Source organism: Camelus dromedarius, chromosome 14, assembly GCF_036321535.1.
Source record: "Camelus dromedarius isolate mCamDro1 chromosome 14, mCamDro1.pat, whole genome shotgun sequence".
Classification (NCBI taxonomy): domain Eukaryota; kingdom Metazoa; phylum Chordata; class Mammalia; order Artiodactyla; family Camelidae; genus Camelus; species Camelus dromedarius.
Window position 1 is genome coordinate 31,199,175 of NC_087449.1, and position 21,815 is coordinate 31,220,989.

A 21,815-nucleotide genomic window follows, 5' to 3' on the forward strand; every position below is an offset into this window, starting at 1 on the left:
AGAGGGAAATTTCTCAACTTGATAAAGAGCATCTACAAAAAACCTACAGCTAACATTATATTTAATGGCAAAAGAGTGAATGCTTTCTCCCTAAGATCAGAATGAAGGCAAGGACACTCATTCAGTGTCATGCTGTTAGTCTTAGCCAGGGCAACAAGGCAAGAAAAAGAAATAAAATGCAATAGATAGAAATGGAAAAAAGTAAAACTGTTCCTATTCATATATGACATAATTGTCTATGTAGAAAAGGGCAAGGAATCTACAAAACATTTTTAAACTCCTAGAACTGATAAGTGAGTTCAGAAAGGTCATAATATATAAGACAAACCTACAAAAATCAATTTTATTTCTATAACTAACAAATTAAAAATAAAATACACTTACAACCACTAAAAAAAATGAAATGATGGGTCTAAATCTAACAAAACATGCATAAGACTTGTATGCTGAAAATTATAAAGTGATGATGAAAGAAATCAAAGAAAATAAAGAGGGACATACAGCACTCATGGACTGAAAGACTCAGCATAGTAAAGATGTCCGTTCTTCAGCTTGAACTGTAGGTTTAATGTAATTCGTATCTAAATTCCAACAAGACTTTTTATGGATAAAGAAAAGTTTATTCTAACAGCTATATGAAAAGGCAAAGGAACTAGAATAGCTAAGATAATTTTTGAAAAAGAAGAAGAATATGGGAGGAGTCAGACTACCTGCTTTAGAGCCTTTTTCTATCACTACGATCAAGTCTACGTGGTATTGGCAGAGAGACAGACACATGGATCAAAGGAACAGAATAAAGAACCCAGACTAGACCCACACAAGTACACCCAAATGCAAAAGTCATCCAATGGAGGGAAAAAAGCCTTTTCAAAAATGGTGCTGGAGTAATTGAACATCCAAAGAAGGGGAGAAAAATGAACCTCAATCCAAATCTCACACCTTATACAAAAAATTAACTCAAAATGGATTATAGACATTAATGTAATATGTAAAGCTACAAAACTTGGCAGGTGGGGGTGGGGGGTACAGAGGAGAAAATCTTCAAGATCCATAAAAGGAAAAATGTATAAAATGTTCTTTATCAATATTAAAAACTTTTGCTCTGGGAAAGACTCTAAGAAGAGAATGAAAAGACGAACTACAGACTAGGAGAAAATGTTTGCAAACCACTTATCTGACAAAGGGTAGACTCTATAAACATTGTTTAAAATTCAGCAGTTAAAAAACAAGCAATCCAACTAGAAAGTGACAAAGAGATATGTAGAGCCACTTCACTGAAGAGGATATACATATGGTGAAGAAGCCTCTGAAAAGATGTTTAACACTGTTAACCATTTAAGGAGATGCAAATTAAAACCACAGTGAGGTATGGCTACAAATCTATCCGAATAGCTAAAATAAAAGGGTGACAACACCAAATGCTGATAAGGATTCAGAGAAACTGGATCACTCACACTCTGTTGATCAGATGTAAAATCGTACACAACTCCAGCCATTTCTTACAAAATTAAATAGGCAACTACCATGCAGATCAGCAACAGCATTCCTGGGCATTTATTCCAGAAAAAGATAAAAACTTATGTGTATGTAGAAACCTGCACATAAATGTTTACAGCAGTTTTATTTGAAATAGTCAAAAGCTAGAAACAACCCAGATGTCCTTCCAAATTTTTTTACAAATACCAGCAGTGCCACTGCGGAGACCATTGTTGTGACATGTCTTCTTGTACGTACATGAGAGCTTGGCAGACGCTGCTGGATGCCTGCCGACAATTCATTCTCACCTTCTAAAAGTATTTCAGTGGAAGAGACGAACATGATCCCTGTTATTACAGAGCTCACAGTTTTAGAGGGCAGATAGGCAAGTAAACAAGTTTAGACAATTGATTCTTCAGTAACCAGTTGCTGTAAAGCCATCAGCTCACTGCTATCCCAACCCCAAAAGGTGCCAAACTCAGTAGCTGACTTCACCATTTTGCACAGAGGAGCCTAGGACTGCTTCATATGCTTATGTAAAACTCATCACAAAACTTTCCAAGGGACTAGGTGATAGCCCCAGGAACCCTAATTAAATCTGCATGACTTAATTAGAAATCCAAGCGCTGCTGAGGCTCTCTGATCCATGGAGCAAGAACACTGTGCCCCTGCCAACTTTAACAATATGATAGCCAGTTATATTACTAGCAAAAGTGAAGTCACTTGGGAAGAGCCAGAGGAATTGCAGTTCCCGATACGAAAGCTATGAGGGACCATAGGCAAATCCAGAGAACAAAGACAGGGAACTTACTTTTGTAGGGAAAGGCTGGGGAGCTGGGGGGTTGGATGGGCTGTAATAAAGAATCCATTGGAACCTGGGAGGCCAAAGTATGGAGGCTTCTCATTGGTTGAGCTGCTACGGTCTCTGAGTGGCTGGGCTGTCCTCAGGCAGAGTTTTCTTCTTCCTGCTGGATAGTAAAGTAGGCAACACCTTCCTGTGAGAGATGCAGGCTTAAGTGTCTTCCTGTTAGAGTAACTGACATGCATGGCAGGGGCATGAGAGCATGCCCTACAGGCCTGTCCTGACTCCAATTTTAGCTGAGGTTTCTTTAATTAATTCCAGGCCTGATTTAATCATTTTGCTGAAAGCCTAGCTCTTCACCCACTTCTTGGACCCATCTATTTAGTGAGTCCTTAGAGTAAGTAAAGTTATTACGACCGATACACGACAGTCAGATAATCCCAACTTCCCCGCTTCTTCACTGTAAGTAACCTTGACTTCACTTCCTTAAGCCTCAGTTTTCTCTCTTGTAAGAAGAGACTTCGTGAAAGTAGCCATCTAATAAGTCAATTGTATAGATTAAATAAAATAATGCATATTAATGCACTCAACACAATACCTAGCACACAGCAATTTCTGTATTCCATCATATGATAGCAGTGGTACATTCGGACTATTTCCTTAGGATGATTCTTAGCAGTAGAAGTACAAACCAAAGAGTTTAAACATTTTTAAGTCTCAGGAAACATACTATAAAATTATTTTCTAAGAAGAGCTAAATGAATCTAAATTCCTGCCAGCTGATAGAGAACACCCACCTCTCCTTTCTTTGCTAGTTTTGTGTGCTCTCATTTTTAAACTTTTGTAATTTGATGGATTAAAATTTGCAGAATCCTTTCCTTTTTATTCCTTTGATTATCAGCAGATGTGAGTGATTTTTTTAAATGTCTGCTAGCTATTTATATCTCCCCCTCAGTAAATTGTTAATACCCTCCTCCTATATAATTATAAGGGTCTTCATTTTTATTGATTTGTAAGAGTTATTTATATATTAAGGATATTAATTCTTTGCTGGTAGTGTGAAGTTTAAGAAATATGTGTGTGGAAGGGATAAGGGTAGTTCTACTGCTTTGTCACCGGAGTGTGAGGAATGTTTGAGTTGATGTATGTGATCTTCAAATCTTTAAAATCTGCCTGGATGATATGTCTAACATTTCCTTTGTGTTTGTTTGTTTTTTAACTACCAACACATCATTTTTCATCCTTCACCCACCTGAAGATATATCTCTGCTTATTATTTCTAGGGTAGCTATAGTGGATCCCATTGGTGCCCATTTCCTACCCAGTGGATGTGAGCATTGCTGACAAAATTCTGTTGCCCTCTTCTGAACAGAACTGCTCTGGAACAAACAAGAGCACTCTCACCAGAGAGGCTACCCTACTCCCCCCGCCCCCCTCACCTGTCCAGGACCTCAGGCAATAACATTTGGGTGCAAAAGGCCCACTCCCTTACTGTGAGATGAGACTAACCCTGCAGCACAATTTGTGCTCTAGAACTTCCCCATGAGTGCTGACTGAAGCCAGAGTCTGGAGGAGATCACACTTTTGCTTAGCTTTTCTCCTCTGTCCTGTGCCAATTCCATCACTCCCTTCTCCTAATAAATCTCTTGAATGAGAATCCCTGTCTCAGGCTGTGCTTCTTGAGAACCAGACCCAAGGCAGCAGCCTTTCCAGGAATAAATATATCTGTTTGTACCTTTGTTCCCACAACCAGTCTGAGTCACACTCTTCTGTGGCCACCCTGAGCATGTAACTACTTGCTTCTCCTTGATGGTTGAGTAAAGCAAGTGATGAATTATTTCAGTAGCTTGTCCAAGGTCATCCAGTAGGTTAGTTAATATTTATTGAGACCCTTGGGGCAAAGTGACCTGAATGCGAACTTTGGGCCAGTGGCAGCTGGAACAATTGCTTGGCACCTGGCCCTGATGAACTGAAATCTCACATCTCATTCACATCCCCAGGGTCAGTTCCTTCTGAGCAGCAAATGGTGCACACTGGCTCAGCAGCTCCAGTAGAGAAGGTAAAGAAAGTGCCTCACCCCGGGGCCCAAGAGGCTGGGATATGGCAGTTTGCACAATCGTACAGTTAGAGCTGGAGAACACATGATGATTATGTAATCATACACGTGGGAAACTGAGGCCCAGAAAGGTGAACTTACTTATTCAAAGCCAGGCAGCATGAGAATACTGCCACTGCAAGCCACTCTGGCACAGGGGAAATATGGGACTAACCATAATTTCTTCGCCTTTGAGTCCCCCATGATCTCCTAATCTAGCGACCCCCTTTCCCTTTCTTCCTTGCTGCCCAAGCTCAGCTCGTGGTTATCTGGCCTGAAAGAGACTCTCCTCCTCTTTCTCACCAACCTTGCACTCCTGCCTCACCTGCCTCAATTGGTCTTCCTGCTTCCTGCACCTCGCTCCCCAAGTGCTGCTGGGGACAGTGGCACAGGCTGACTGGCCACGCCTCCCCCACCCACCACTCAGCTGACCCAGACTTTGACAGCCTTTGGCTAATTTGTAGTTGGACCTCCCCCTCATTCCCATCACTGCCCACCCCCAACACACACACACACACACACACACACACACACACTGAAAACTACTTGAGAAAACAGAGGTGACAATGTATGCACCGCCTAAACTTTCCCTCCTGCTGCAAGAAAAATCTACATCTACGCTCAGATACTTCATCTTTCCTTGGCCCTTTTCCCTGTTACCCCCTCAGCTCCTGCTCCCTAGGAGTATACTGTCTTCTCCCCAGTATTCAACCTTGCTGTCTCACCTCTACCTTAAACAATCCTATAAATGTGCTCAAATTCCTTCCATCCCCCAAACCAAACCAACCAGCAAAACGTATCCCTAATTCCAAACCCTTCACTCAAGAGTCAGTGGCCAAGATGCCTGATCAGGTCAGAGCAGACCTGCCCTAGGCCCTGTCTCCTCTCCATCAGCTCCTGCTCCCACTTCAGACTTGCTCTTCCGGTCACGTTGACTGGCTTGTAGTTAGTTCCCTGTGCTCACTAGGCTATTTCTTGCCTTGTGTCTTTGCCCACACAGGTCCCTCCTTCTGGAACACCTTCCCTATCCTGCCTTCTCTCTTCGCTCAAGATTTGGTTCAGACTCGGACCAGGAAGGCTTGTTTGACAGTCACTAAGTCCCTCCACTGCCAAGCTCAGTGGAGTTCATCCTGGCCTGAGCATCCCGCTGTATGGACCACCACCTATCCACTTACTGCATTATAGTAACATTTATTTCTGTGTCCTTCTCCTCCAGGAAGCTGGGAGCTCCAGGCAGCCCGGGGCTGTGGTTTATCCCGTTTGAATGGATTTCCAGCACCTGCACATGGTAAATCTAATAGGGAAGAACAAATCTGACTCTGTATTAAATCTGTTTCTTTAAACTTTGTATTCTATTGCTTGTTAGCCATTAAAGGGACGTTGTCTATAAGCTTACATTATACATAATGGCCCATCTCTGGGAATCCTGTCTCCCAGGTAATGAGCTTAGTTAAGCTAAAATATCTTTATTTAACTCACAGGAAACATCCTGACCAGGCTCGCCTGTGAATGGCTGTGGGAAGGAAGAAATTAACACATCCCTTCCAGAGTCTGGCCAGAACCAGGATTTTACCCCTTCCCCTTTTAGTATGAAAGGAGCCTGAATTCAAACTCAAGAAGATGGTTCTCTAGGACATTAGTCCACCAAGTCCACCATCTTCTTGTTCTGATGGCTTTCTGAATCAAGCCGTTATTCCTTGCCCCAACACCTCGTCTCTTGATGTATTGGCCTGTCATGCAGTGAGCAGAACGAGTTTGGACTCAGAAACATAAACTCTCAGTATCTGGTTATTCCCAATGCCCTTCCTATTTGGGCGGTTTCTAGGCCCTTCTGCCTCATTTCTGTCACCCCCGATGTTGTGACAATACTGTGGCAATACCAGTAAAGCCATTACCCCAGCCTTGATGAAAAGCGCAGTCACTGTCACAGAAATTGAGCTCAGCCCCCAGTAAGTGATTTCTAAAAAGCTCAAGCCCTTTGTATTTTTGAATACCATGAAGGGGATTCATGCAACAGGAATACGTCTTTAAAAAGTTTCATTTTTCTCTCTTCCATGTCCCTGATGTGTCACAGCTGCTCCCATACCAATGTCTTCAACACTCCCTCTCACCTTGGCTCTCACCTGCTTGTCCTTCTGACATCACAGAGGTCTAAAAGAACAAGACCAGCAGAGCCAGTGCCCTGCAGGGGGTAGAGAAAGAGGGGAGGGTGGCATTCGTTTTCTGGGAGTGGGGGCAGGGGACAAACTGAGCACACTCATTCCTTTATGAATGAATCCTAATTTACCTATTTGCCTCCTCATTAGGGTGTTCCTGATGCTTTGCTCCTGTAACACGTGTCTCAAAGAACGTCTTGGGCCAGAAATGTTTGTCCAGCACCTCCACTTACTAGCTTTTTGACTTTGCCCTTGAACAAGTTCCTTATCCTTTCTGCGCCTCAGTTTCCTCAACTGGAAAATGGTAATAATAATCCCCACCTCATGGGGTTATTGTGAAGATCAAATGAAGCCAAAACCACAAAGTACTTGGAGTAGTTTTTTTGTTAGATTGTGGTTATTGTGACTGCTGATTGGTTGTTATCAAGCCTTTATCTGCCTTGACTTCTTATCTGACCACCAGGCTGTTAACGTTGATTTAAATATCCCACAGGCATCTCAAACACAGGATTATTTCAAGATTCTGTTATCACCAGGCACCACCTCCACTACTTCCCCTCTCACTTCATCACCAAGTAACTACCTCCTTCTATGTCCTTCCTCTCATCTTCTGCTGTCAAACTTCCACTCTCCCAAAAAGCCTAGAAGATGACCAGCCGGCTTAATTTCCTCAGGACTGAGGGGGTTCACAAAACACAAGACTTTCAGTTTTAAAACTGGTAAAGTTCCAGGCAAACTAAGACAAGCTGAACACCCTAATTCATGATCTTCTCCCCCACTTCCCACATCCACTGGCCACTAGTTTCTAAAGCTCCCAAACCCACCCCTCCATTCCACTGCCACCAGCAATGTCTTATCCCAGAGCTTCTTGTCTGCTGCCCCTGGTTTCTTTGCATCTACTTTTGCCTCCCTCCTGTCCTTTCCCCTCAGGCTACTAGAGTGACCTTCCTAAAAGACATCAGTTGAATGGCATAAATCTCCTACTAGGATTCTTCAATGACTCCATGGCTCCTGTATGGGCAGACCACCCAAGATGGCTGTTCTCTTGCTCTCTGTACATCCTCTGCTCCACCAGTCCCTGCTCACCCACACCTACCCATAGGACCCACCTTCCTTCTGAATCCTAGAGCCTCAGCAGTAAATGCCTACATACTTGCCCCTGGCCTCTGCTAGTGATTGTTCTAATCTTTAGCTCAGAACATCTCTGCTCTGATAGCTTATCAAAGGGGCAGGGAAGGGCATGCCCCTCCGCTGGTTTCCCTGGTAACCAATGAAACATCAATTCCCCCTATAACTGGTTACCTCCCTCTTCCCTTGGTAGTGAAGACCGCTGCCATGTCCTGCCTGTCGTCTGCCATCCACAGTGGGGTATCGCTCTAGGACCCTCTTGCTTCAGATGTGTAAGATTCCCCATCTATCAAATAACTGTTGTCTCTGTTGCTGACTCCAGGCTCTTTCTCTGGTCTTGAGGATGGGCCCTACAGCTCCCCATTCCCTTATTGTGAGTCCCAACTCTTTGCCACCACTGGGGATCTGATGTGTCAAAACTCCACTGACAGACCACCATTTGTAAGCATTTTAATAGCTTTTATAATTAAATATTATTTATAAGCACTTCTTTTGCCTTAAATGATAGTCATAAAAGTTACATTGGCCTAATACAACTGTAATATGAGTGAGAAAATATTTTGATCAGAATTCCAGCAAACTATCTTTGTTGGCAAAATACCATAAGTGCTTGGGCTGGAGTAGGTTTATCTCTCTCACATGAGAAGGGGGAGGAGAGGGAAAGAGACCAGAAAGGTGGAGGAGATGAAACTGGAAGGAGGCAGAGGCCATGTGTGTGGGATGCAGCCTGGACCTGGGATACCTGCCCCCGTCCATTAGCATTTTACTAAGTTCATTAAAGAATCAGCGCCTGTGCGCTGTTTGTGGAACTTGGAGGAAGGGCCGGACTTGCCTCTCCTTTGACTTGGAGCAGCACAAAGCAGCAAGTAGAGGAAGAGGTCAGAGCCAGAGAGAAACCATGCGGAGGCCTTGTGATGATGTCACAGGCCGTGGCCGTGGAATTCAGGTTCAGGTCAAGTTTACGCAGACTTCCCAGGCATGGGGAGGCCCCTCTGGTACCCAGGTTGCACAACCCCCTTTAGAAACACATTTTCACCTCTACAGGTCCTGGTTTGGGTTCAGGTGTCACAATCCAACCACTGCACGGGGAGCAGAGGAGGACAGTGATCTGTCTTCAGGGCGGGTCCGGCCTCAACAAAGCTTGACTGTCTCCCTCTGACAGCGTGGCTGCCGGCTTCCCACCTCCCCACCTCCATGCTTTGCTCAGGCATCGCATCCCCCTTGTCCTTATCAAATGCCACCATCTAGTGTACTCATCCGCATATTTTATCACCAACGATCCCTAGCACTTCTCCCTGCCTGCCTCCTCTCACCCATATTTTGAAAGATATTATTGACCAAATTGCATTTACTCACAGTTCATTCATTTTCCCATATTTGGGCAATCAAAAGCTTGTACAATTGTCAATGGAGATTTCTGATTTGAGATAATAAAATTAGTGCTGAACTGATATAACTCCAGATCAAAGCAAGAAGCTTTAGAGTTTAATAATAGCTAATGTTTAACAGATAACTTACCATATGTGGGCAGTAACCCACTGAGGTGGGTTTTATTATTAACTTCATTTTACAAACAAGGAAACAGAAGAGATTAGCTTGACCAGCATCATTCAGCAAGTAGGGAATAAAGCTGGGATTCAAATTCAGGTGATCTGATAACAGCAAAACTCTTATACCCTGAACTATAGCTGAGGTGATTAAACGTGCTTTTAATATACACAATTTCCATCATGTTTTGTGAAATACAGTACAGATTTGGGGTCCCTCGATCACTGTCCCTCAGAGTCCTAAAATTCCAGGTGAAGAAACACTGTAATACACAAATCCCTCTCAAGATAGTGATTACCTTTTGTTTCAGTGTTTTCAAGAAGCCAGTTTTACAACTTAAATCTAGATAGTTTTAAAGAGTCTATCTCCTTTTTAAGAACTTGGTTCAATATGCTTTCTTTCTTTCTGTTAAAATGAACACTACATTACAACAGCTATGCCCCAAAATACAACAAAAGAGGTTTCATACACTAATCATTTGTAAAACTAAATATTTCTCATCCTTATTGGTATACAGATACCAATTTTCTCTAGTTTTCAGAAGTGCGTATGTACTGTTTATGCTACTATTTTGCATTCTGTCCTTTTTACTAAATATAGTTTCAGATGTTCTCCGTTGACATGATTCATGTATTGGTCTTCTGAAATTTCCTACATTATGTTAAAGTGTGACAGCTTGCCTCTCTTCACTTTCCAACCTGGGGTCATAGGGCCATGTGAATATGAGCTATAAATAATTTTTTGTTTGTGTTTTAACAACTGACCTTTTCTTTTTAAATTATTTACTTAGGACATTTTCCCAGAAGTGGGACTACCAGGCCCAAGAGGAGCGAGGCATCACGGGGAAAGTATGGCTATTGGAGTTAGGCTTCTACTTGAATCCTTTTCCCATCATTTGGTCTCAGGTGGCTTCAGACATGTTGCTTAATCTCTTCCTAAACCTCATAAATCAAATGATAATAGAACCATCCCCACACGGTAGTCATAAAGATTATATAATATATATCAAACATATAATATACCCTAATTAAATGGATACAGCTGTTGTCTTCGACTTTTTTTGAAGTATAATCATTTTATAATGTGTCAATTTCTGGTGTACAGCATAATCGTTCAGTCATACATGAACATACATATATTCATTTTCATATTCTTTTTCATTCTAGGTTACTACAAGATATTGAATATAGTTCTCTGTGCTATACAGTAGAAACTTGTTGTTTATCAATTTTATATATAGCAGTTAGTATCTGGATGCAGCTGTTGTATTACTAATTTAAGGCTTTTTTTCTGCAAGCTACTGTCTTATGTTCCAGCTTACACAATAAGTAGCTTAATTATTAATCAAGACTTAATAACTGAGACTGCTCATAGTTTAATGTGTTTTCCCTGTAAGGTATTTTGTTTTTAATCAGGCCTCTCAGAGAGAGTACACCTTAATTCAAATGTCAACAGTGGAATTTATCAGCTAATAATGAAATATGGAAGGGGGGATTAATAATAAGCATCTCTGGCTTCCCTTCGCATCAGTTTCATGCTAATAGCTACCATTTATTGGTCACTATTAACCTGCCAGGCACGGTGCAAAAAGCTGTATTAGGTTTTCCAACTTAATCTTCACAGCCCTATGAGTTATGAATCACAATGACCATTTTAAAGGTGAGAAAACTGAGTCACAATGAAGTTATATATTGTATGTGACATGGTACAGATAGAAGAGGCTGTGTTCAGTTTCAAACCCAGGTCTACATGATTCCAAAGCTCATGTTCTCTCTTACACCAGGCTGCTTCCCCGTGAACTGGATAAGTATCTGGAAAGTAATCACTGGCGTGTGGGCACCTGGGGAATATCCTAAGTCATGCTTGGATCTCTCTAGAATCCACTGTTTTGATGATCAGTCTTTGCTGGACCCCTGCACTGGAAACCATAATGTAATTTGATATTCTCATCCTCAAGGCAACGATTTCAGCTTCCCTACCTTCGGCTTTAAGCCCACCTCTGCTACTTACTAACTTTGGGCAAATTTCTTAACCTCTTTCATCCTCAACTTTCCTAATCTATAAAGTAGAAATCATAACAGAACCCAACTTAAAGGGCTAGAGTTCAAAAAATTAAATGAGCTAATATATGTACAAATCCCTAGTGCAGTACCCAGGACTTAGTAGGTATTTAGTAAGTGTTACCTATTATTATAAAAATAATGTATTATTATTAAATGAGGAGCTAACCTATTTCCAACTTCGGTGTCCTTGCTGTGATCTCTTCCCCCTGCACGCTTCCCCCATTTTATCCCCCTGCTATAAAAGCTGTTTGGAGATTATTTCTGCCTGAGGATAGGAATTTGGGAAGAAAACAAAATTAAACTAATCAGGCTATAAATTCTCCTCTTTGCCAAAATGGCTTTGAGCCAGGCCCGCTGGCAGTCGGAATGTGTGAACCAAAGGTAGATGAAGGGTACAGTTGCCTTCAGAAAATGCCCCCGCCAAGGTCAATCTCAGAACTTGCTTCCTCCGTGACAAGGCAAGCTGGACTGGACACGCAGCCTTGCTGCCCCGGAAGCCCCTGCAGTGTCACCCAGCCTGGCACTCCCCCGCAGGAGAGGGAGGGCAGAGCCAGGGCCATCAGATGGGCCCCCTCTCGCGGGGGCCAGGCAGGCCTGGCCAGGATGTAACACATCCGTTTCCAGGCAGGCCAGAGGGGTGCTTCCCCCTCGTACCCTGAGGCAAGGTAACAAGGGTAGGTCATCAGAATAGTCATGACTGAGCCAAAGTCAAGCTTGGGAAAGAGAGCCCACCTTCCAGGTAAGAGAAAAGCAAGTGAAAAGTTCCCAAAGGAGAAAGGTGAGTAGAAAAGTAGAACAGAAAGCCACTATGAGCTGGAGAGCAGAGAGTCAGGGCAAGGGCGGTTCCAGGTGAGGCTCTGAGGTGGGGGACTCAGCTCTCAGGAACTTCTGGCTGTGTTGAAGACTTTCATCTTCATCCTAAATGGAACATTTTAAGCAGAGGAGAGGGGTGATCAGATTTTCATTTTTTAAATGGTTCACTCAACAAATATTCTTGAGCGCCTACAACAAATTATGCAAGATACTAAGAAGAGTACTATGAAAAAATAACCCTTACTAGGCACTCAGTTTCGCAGGGCAGTAAGGCTAGTAACCAGAATGATCGTAATATCATGTGGAAAGATAATGTTTCCTAAGGAAAGCTTTGTAAATGGAGCAGGTGTGGTTCAATGGCAGAAGAGGGTGTTTCTAACTAAGTGATGTAGAAAAATTCATGAGGAAGGTGGAAGAGGCATTTATACATGCAGGTATAACATAGCCTCGGGTAGCGTAGACATTGTAGAGTATTGACTCATGTTTGACCCAAAGTCTGGCTCTACCACTTACATAAGAGCTGTGAGACCTGAGCAAATTGCTTAACCACTCCATTCATTGGTATTATTTTTATTTGAGCCAGAACTTAAAGGAGAAATAGAATTTGGACACACAGAGACGGAAGAAGTGGGGAACAAAGATGGGAGATGCGATGAGAAAGAACATTAGTAAGGACACAGAGGGCTTCAAAAATGGAAGAACAAAGCAGCTTCTTTTGGCTGGAGGCAAAGTATGTTAGAAGAATTGTAAAGAAGAGAAAGGTGTTCACATTTTCTGAATTTTTACCAGGTGCCAGAATTCTGCACACATTAATACCTTTAATCTTCACAACGACACCACAAGGAAGGTGAGATCTCTTTCGATTTACAAGGAATTTGATGCTCTGAGATGCTGAGCGACTTGACCAAGCTTGTAAGTGGAAGAGAGAGGATCTGAACTCAAATCATCTCATGCCAAGGTTTACACCTGCTCCACTAAGACCACACTTATGTCTCCCCACCTCTACCCATCACAAGAAGGGGACAGCATCTTCACCTGAGTGAATGTCCCATGCTCCCCAAGCACAAAGGCTGCTGTCACTGAGGACTTTCCAGAGCCTGACTCACAGCTGGGAAGATAGTTCTGAAAAGGCTATTCCAAAAATGCTCTGAGCCGAAAGATATTGTCAGACCAAGTACAATGCCTCCCAAAGGGGGCTCTTTGAGGACTTTCACGTTCATTTGGATGTGTAAGATCTCTGGTGGTTTTTTAAAACATCAGTCACCTTACTTTACATTCTCACCTCTGTGTTACCTTGGAGTAGTAACAAATTAAGCCGGAATCAGCTATTCACACTGAATGATTTTATAAAGCTTGCTTCACTCCCACAGCTTGGCTACTTTAAATGCAAGCTACTTGCTTAAGGAAGCAGATAGGGTGGAAACTGCATTAAAAGAAGGTGCATAAATCAGCTCCAAGATCCTGGATCCTTTCCTCCCAGAATTCCTTTTTCATTGATTCTCCTAGTTCTCAGTCAAGTTAAAAAAAAAAAAAAAAAAAAAAGACATTGTAGAGTATGGGCAAGAAAATAAATGTTACTTCTGTCTAAAAAAGAACCATTAATGACTGAAATGTGCCTTTTATATTGCAGGGTATATTCTGCCAGGAAAAACCAAACAAACAAATCAGCACGGCTTAGAGAATGGGAATCGACAGTTGAGAGAGAATTGACATTTGGCGAGTTTAAAAATAGATCTTCCAATAGAAAGAGCATCAGCTAAAAATACAAACCCTGCTGTGCCCCGAGAGCTCTGACCAGGTTATTAGGCTACTCAATAATGCCCTATTTTTAGGGCTGTGGAGCCAGGAAACACAGGCTGGCTTCAGCAACTCAAATAAACACGTGATGCAAGGACACGCAGAGTGTCCAAAGCACCCAGAAGTCAGGCCCTGTCACACTGAACAAAGTTCTCTGTGGCAAAGCGAGGATGTTGTCGCTTTTATAAGTTGCTGAGGTCCTGGAAAGGGAGACGAGGTGACAACCGGGTCCAGTCTCATTTGGCTGGTGGTCACGTGGATCGTTAGCATTGGAGTGACCTTCGAGACTGCCTGGCACTGGACCTTCCAGGCTGACTGGCCGCCCAGGATCGGAACCCTCTGATTCCTCCCATGGGGAACTCTCCATTTTAAAAGGGTTGATGGTCAACAGAGCCTGTCTCCCTCTCTAGGAAGCTGTTTTCCCAGTCTGCCATAATCGTTCCCCACCCCTACCCCGACCCCTGCCACCCCAGCTAGGGCTCTCACATAAGACTGAGCCCCGGAGGTCAGATGCACCTTCTCAGGTTTTTGAGTCAGAAGTTAATGACGCAAAGGAGGGAGAGTGGAAAATTCTTTCCAAGGGGAACAGCAAAAGCAGCAACATCCAGTTCCCAAGGGCAGCACAGCCAACGGTGCCAACAGGGCTGTCCCGTGCCCATCCTGGCAGGAGCACAAGCTGTGACGCTCAGCATTCAATGACATGGTAGCTGTGGTGGCTTCAAGGGAGTCCGGCCCCTCTCTGAGACTCTGGCCTTGGTTTTGCCCATGCAGTCTTCACTGTTAGTATCAGTTCTGTCCATCTGTTCTGCAGACTTCCCAGGAGTCGTGTGAGCTGGCCAAAATCCGTTCAAACAGCCCATTTTCTGTTTAAATTGCCCAGAGGCAATATTTGTTCTTTGCAACTAAGAATGCTAACTGCTATAATAATCCAACCCTGTTATTTTACAGATGAAATTAAGAATGAGCAGGAAAACTAGACAGCTAGTTAGCATCAAATCCAGGCCTCAAAAGCAGGTCTCCTCACACAGTTTAGTGGGCTTGCCCCCACGTGGCGCAGCCTTACAGAGGCACAGAGGGTGACTGTGGACACGCCCTCTGTCCCTGACAGGCCCTTTCAGTTCTCTCCTGCCCAGGGGTCCTCACTGTCATGGCCCACCCACCTGTCTACATCTTTCCCAAGTCATTCCAAATGTCATAACCCACCAACCCTCATCCACCTTCCCCCTGCACCCTTCCAGGTCACAAAATCTCCTAAACATATTTATTGAGTGCCTACAGTGTGCTTGATTCTACACTAAGCACTAGGAGTCCTACAGCAAGGAAAACAGAATGGCCTCAGATATTATAAGTATTACGGTATAGAGGGGAAGACATGTTAATCAAATAATCATGCAAACATATAATCTCAAACTGACAATCACTAGGAAAGAAAAGCATAGGTGGTTATGTCTGCGAATCACTGAGGGGTCTTATCTAGTCTGAATTCAATAAAGACTCTCTGACAAGGTAGCTTTTAAGATGAGATCTAAAATCAGTGAAGTTCATTTGGTGAAAAGAGGGGAGGGAGAATTCTAGGGAGAAGGATTAGCGCTCCACAGGTCCTGAAACAGATGCACGAAACTGGAAACCATAGAAAGCCGGTGTGTCAGAGCAAGGGGAGGCATGCAAAGCGCTGGGCTGAGATGTGGAGGGTGGAGCTGGGTCATCTGGGCCTTAGGCCTTGTTAAGGATTTTGCTTAGGGAGGCAGGCAGGTGGCGACTGATTTTAAGCAGAGGAATGAACTGGTCATGCTGTATTTTGAAAAGAGGGCTGTGGCTGCCCTGGGGAGAATGAGTTGGAGAAGAGGTAAGCGTGAACAGATGCAAATGAGTTAGTATATGTCCATCGTTGTGGTTCACGGCAGAAGTGATGGTAGCTTAGAGTTCGGAGGTTGCGTTGGAGAAGGAGAGATGTGATCAGACTAGAGAGATATTCGAGTAAAATCCACAGGACTTGGCATCTGGGGAGACTGGAAAGAAGATATTAAGAATGATGCCACATTTCTGGATAGACAGTAGAGTTATTTGCCAGCATAGACACTATAGAAAGGCCATTTATGACACAGGACACCATGAGCTTGGTTTTAAGTAAATTGAATTTGAGATACCTTTTAGACATCCCAATGGAAATGTCAAAATGTGAGGATCAGAGACTCAGGAGAGAGGATTGAGCTAAGATAAGCATCTGAATGTTATTATTACAGAAGATCATTGCAGCCATGAGTGCAGATGAGTTCCCTTTGGGAGGGAGGACAGAAGGACAAGAGAAAGGGGCTTAAGAAAAGACTTTAAGAATGGCACCACTTAAAGATCATAGAGAGGAGGGTGATCCAATAAACAGTACTAGGAAGGAGTAGCCAAAGAAGGAGAAAAACCAGGAGAATGTTTCACAAATGCCAAGTTAGCAAGTGGAGCTGGTGTTCATGGCATCAAATGCTGCCGAGAGGTCAGGTAAACTGAAGATTGAAAGGTTGCCAACTGGCCCAAGCAACATGGCGGACATTGTCTTAGTCTCAGGATCTTTTTGATTGCTTGACCAGAGTGGAAGCCGGGATGGAGGGAGGTGGGAGATAAGAAGTCAACGGGAGTTAAGAAAATGATGAAGGCAAGAAAGAAGGCAGTTCTTATGAGAAGGTTTATTACACAGGGAAAGGGGAGACATGGAGTGGTGGGGGAATCAGTCTCCAGGGAGAATTCTTTAGCATGCATGAGGCTCGCGCATCCTTAAATGCTGAAGAGAAGCATACATAGGAAGAAGGAAGTTGATTATTTTCCATAAAATTGACCTTAAAGTTGTTCATGGGTAAAGTTAACATCACCCATCTCCCAAGAAATATTGATGTTTTTAGATGGGTGTTTGATAACTTCACACAAGTGATAGATGATGTGGGACTTTCTGGTGTCATTACGCTGCCCCAGGCAGAGTTACCGGCTCTGTTCTGTGTCTCCAACACTTGCTTTGTATCTTTCGCAGCACTCCCAGTGTTGCATTGTGATTTATCATGTTTCTCCCACTCATTCTATGTTCCTAAATTTGTACACTGTGTATTGTATGTTCTGTATTTTACTCATCTTTATACCCCTGGGGAACCGGGCTATGGCATTGCAGAACATGCTAGAATCGAGAGATAGAGTGGCCCTGCCTGACCCACTGCACTCAATGAATACTTGAATGAATGAACAAGTAAACAACAAAGACAAGATAGAAATAGGGCCTCTGAAGGAGAACACTTTTCACCTTCCATCAAGTCTCACCCACCTGAAAGAACTCTAATTTCATCCATATAGCGAACCTGGTGGCAAGATAATCCCTGTCTGTTCTCTAGGCAGTATGATTTCTGATCAGCACACTACGATTGTACTCTGTGCTCAGGAGGCTCTGCCAGGAGCAACCCAGGAAGAGGATGCCCCAAGGCTTGTCCTCAGGAATGGAAGATCTGATGTGCTAAATCAGCACTTCCATGGCCAAGACAATTTCTCAGAGAACCCAGGCTTCTTAAATGAAACTTTACCTGACTTCCTTGCAAAATGAAGCAACGCTTTGGCAGGAAAAGGCAGAAATCATCCCGAACATGGGGCAATTGCTTCAAATCTGGGCTGCCTGCTGCCTCTGGGGACCAGTCGAGAGTGTGCAATCTTCTCTGTCTTCTCTCATTCCTCGAATAGTCCAGGTCTGGGCCATTTCGTTGTTTTTATGAGAGAAGAAAAAAACAACCACAAAGTTTCTCATCCACTTTCTCCTTCTCTCCCGAATGGTCCTATCCAGAGGGAATCTGCAGCGTCAAATTTTTCTTTCACCTGGAAGATCAAACACACTGATACTCACTGGCACACTTCCCTCTTTTTGCCACCCCTGGGTACCCTCGCCTTCCTCCTGTGCCTGTGCTGTGTCCCAAGTAACTAGCAGCCATGAACCATAGCCCTTGGGTCCCCTTGCCCTCTGGGTTCCAGGTGGGTTCGTGGCAGTACTAACGGGAGGTACTAGAGGGAGATAGAGCACTAATGGATGTGAGGTAATTTATTTCCCTGTCCTCTGTGTTCTGCACGGTTGTGATAATGGCTGCATCCATCCACAGCCTCAGCCCGCGGTGGGGAGCCCCTCCCTCACCACGCCAGCTCCCAGGGGACCTCAGGGGCAGCAGACACTTCCCACTGCAGCTAGTCCCAGAGTGACTTAACCTGCCCTTCCCTCTGTAAATAGTCCCTTTGTCCAATTCTCTCCCAAATTCCACCTGAGTGTGCTTCTGCCTCCTGCCAGGACCCTGACAGATGCATCTGGGGAACAAGGGATAAACAGTTGAAAAGTCTGTGTGATATGAGTCAAGCAATAACAAATAAACGAGAAAAGTTATAGCACCTGTCAAGCAGGTGTTCCGTCTTCCTAATTTACACAAGTGGTTTCCCAAAATCTGTCTCAAAATCACTTTCTTGTGGGTTATAGGAGGCCACTCATGTTTTTCACTAATGTAGGTAAATTTCTGCCTAAAAGACATGTTCAAATGTCAGCTGATTTAGATTTTTTTCCTACAGCACTGAGCAGCATTGATTAACATGGAGAGGTCTGTTCATTTTCAAGTGGGTCGGTTTCTATAAATGCACATTAAGTACAATTCTGAAAAGTAAAAATCTGTGTTTCCCTTTCCTTTCCCTCCTTTTATGCTACTCTGGGGCTCTGGTTCCCTTCTCCCATAGGAAAACAAAGAGAAAAACTAGTACCCCAGGTTGTTAGTGACCAATTACAGCTCTTCAAAATCCTAAAATGATGCCAAAACACAGCTTATCTGGTTTTAACACACAGCATCTCTCACTTCTATTTCCCCATACACACACACACACAGAAGCATTTGACAGAACAGAACATACAGGTGGGCTTAACCTTGCCCAGTGGACACAGGTGAAACCAGAAAGATAGAAATATGTACATTATATACTTTTTCAAATTTATTTTTACACATGCGTATCTGGAGAAATAATTACACATACATGTCCAGAGAAAGCTGGATGTCTATGTTCAGCAATATTTGGTCACTGTGGTCATTTAGTGATGCTGGTGGTTCAGAATAGAGATATAATTTCATCTTTGGTGAAGGTTTTCTTTTTCAAGGTTGCTGGGGGTAGGGGTATCGTTTATCCCTCATTCTTTTGACTGTCCCATATTCCACCTAACCCGTGTTCCTTTCCTCTGATTCTGCTGACAATCACCTTTTTTAAAAAAAAAAAAGTCTCTTCTTCAGAACTTTAGTCAGACTGATTCAGGCAAAATATCTATCTGGCTCCCCTAAACTTTCATTTTTCCACTAAAGGAAGTGCTGTGGTGACAGTTTGGAATTCATGAGTTATCTTTTTTAAATTCCATTTCTGATTAATACAGCACCTTATAGTAGCTGACAAGTAGGCACATTAGGTGTGCTTTTATTATTTTTGAGACAAGAGAGTTGTGATAAAGGCATAAACTCTATTAAGGCTGATGGGTTGCTTCATACTGTACCTGTGTTGAGTACTGTTGTGAGCTTAGTCATAGAAAAAGCAATCACTCACACCTCCCCCAAATAATGAAGATAGCACCTAAGTAAATGAGCTGATGGAAGTGTATAAAAAGATGCACAGCCACCCCGACTTCATCTTGAACAGCGTCCCGATTCCTTGGCCTGGCATTGGAGACTTTCTACAGGCTGCCTCCTACCTATGTCTCTAACCTTCACCATATGCTCCATCTGGGCTCTGTATCCTTAAATAGGCAGGCCTACCTCTGTGCCTTATTCCCAAACCCAATATGAGAGAGGACTCAGGAATTCATCACAGCTTTTATTTCTTCCCTCTTTCCTTCACAAAATATTTAGCCTGCACCTATGTTTCATGTGCCGGAGAAGGAGGGCCCAATGCAGTCCAGAGCTGGTGCTTAATTCTATAACCAGTTAATTTTGCCTGAGCTATGCTTCCAAATTAGCCCTGTCATTAACACAGGGGACATTTTCACTTCTTCCTTTTGCCCTTTTAAAAATATGTCTTGATAATGTTCAGAACCTGAACGGGTAGAGGAGAGCTGCTTATTGTATGTGTCTGGAGCGGGGGAGTCCCTTGGAGTTCAGGACCAGGCACTGTCTAAACCACCGGAGATAATGCTATGAATAGGACAGCATGGCCCCGGTTCTGAAAGAGTTCACACTCCCGTGGAGGAGGACAGCTGACAAACAAAGATCAAAGGTCAGTTCCCATGATGGCAAGTGCTAGGACGGAATGAACTGTGTAATGACACGGAGAGTAACGGAGCGGAGGGGGACGCTTTAGACTAGGGGTCGAGGGAAGGTTCTCTGAGATGACACTGAAGTGAGGCTGAATGATGACAAGGCATGCAGATGAGTGAGGAGCTGTTCAGAAAGGAAACAGCCAGTGAAACCCCTTGGAGGTGTGGAAGAGCGTGGCGTGCTTAAGGGAAGATTTGTGTGGCATCAGCTTTATTCATAAGATGAAGAGTAGGATGAGGTCAGAGAGATGAGTAGGGAGCAGATGGTGGGAGGGAAGGAATTTGAATTTTCTTTTAATTGCAATTAGGAAGGCTTCTACTAATTTTAAGTAAGAGATCTGATATGATCTGATATACATTTTTTTAACTTTTTTTGAAATAATTATAGATTCACAGGAAGTGGCGTAAAAATGTACAGATCCCCCAACCCTTTACCCCTCCTTACCCTATGTCAGTATCTTTTATAACCATATATATACAACATACATAGTACATATATAATAGAATGCAATAGCAACACTGTGCAATTGACATTGCTGCAATCCACAGAACTTATCCAGATTTCACCCGTTTTGTGTGTGTCTGTGTCCGTGCATGTAACTCTAGGCAACTTTATAACACGAGTAGCTTTGCATCACCACCACCACAATGAAGACGCGGAACTGTTCCACCAAGTAACCCCTTTGTAGTCACTCCTACCCCTTCCCCGGAAGCCCTAACCCCTGGCAACCACAGATCTGTTTTCCATCTCTGTAATTACAACAGTTCAAGAATATTATATAAATGGAATCATACATTATGTGACCTTTTGAAATTGACTTTTTTCACTCAGGAAAATTCCCTTGAGATCCATCTACCTTATGTCAATGTTTCTTTTTACTGCAGAGTAGTATACCGTGGTATGTATGCACCACAGTTTGTTTATCATCCATTGAAGGACATCTGGGTTGTTTCCAGTGTTTAGCTATCATGAGTAATATGAACATTCATGTGCAGGTTTTTACATGAACATTAAGTTTTCATTTCTCTGGAATAAATGCCCAGGAGTGAGATTGCTGCATTGTATGGTAAGTGAATTTTTAGTTTTAAAAGAAACCGCTGTTTTCTAGAGTGGCTGTACCATTTTACATTCCCACCAGCAATGTGTGATTAGTTATCCAGCTTTTCTGTACGCTCACCAGCAGTTGGTGGTATCACCATTTTTTTGTTTTTGCCATTCTGGTAGGAATAGAGTCCTATCTTATTTGTGGTATTAATTTACATCTCCCTAATGGCTAATGATGTTGAACAACTTTTCTTGTGCTTATTTGTCATGTGTATTTCAGTGAAATATCTATATGTCTTCTGTCCATTTTCTAACTGGATTGTTTGTTTTTACTGTTGAATTTTGAGTGATTTTTGTATGTTCTGGATAGTAGCCCTTTTCTGGATATATGATTTGCAAATATTTTCTTACAATCTGTAGCTTATCTTTTCATCTTCTTAACAAAGTTTTCACAAAGTAGAAGTATTTAATTTTGATGAAGTCGAATTTATCATAGTTTCTCTTTTTTAAATTGTGCTTTTGGTGTGAAGTCTAAGTCTTCACTTTACCACTTGGTCCTGAAGATTTTCTATGCTTTATCTAAAAGTTTTGTGGGTTTATGTTTACATT

General features: G+C 42.9%; 1 long non-coding RNA gene across 5 annotated transcripts in view; it reads right to left on the minus strand.

The window, feature by feature from the left end:
* Positions 1 to 21,815, minus strand: part of LOC116156875 (uncharacterized) — a 482,375-nt gene that overhangs the window by 443,555 nt on the left and 17,005 nt on the right. For 2 of the 5 annotated variants that reach the window (XR_010383825.1, XR_010383826.1), the window contains exons 3-4: positions 17,430 to 17,715; positions 2,288 to 2,444 (exon numbers count right to left, since the gene is read on the minus strand). This is a non-coding gene — a long non-coding RNA (uncharacterized LOC116156875). Of the gene's footprint in view, positions 1 to 1,602; positions 2,445 to 5,548; positions 12,187 to 17,429; positions 17,716 to 21,815 lie in introns of those variants that run through there. The other 3 variants (XR_010383827.1, XR_010383828.1, XR_004140772.2) reach the window with 3 other exon arrangements.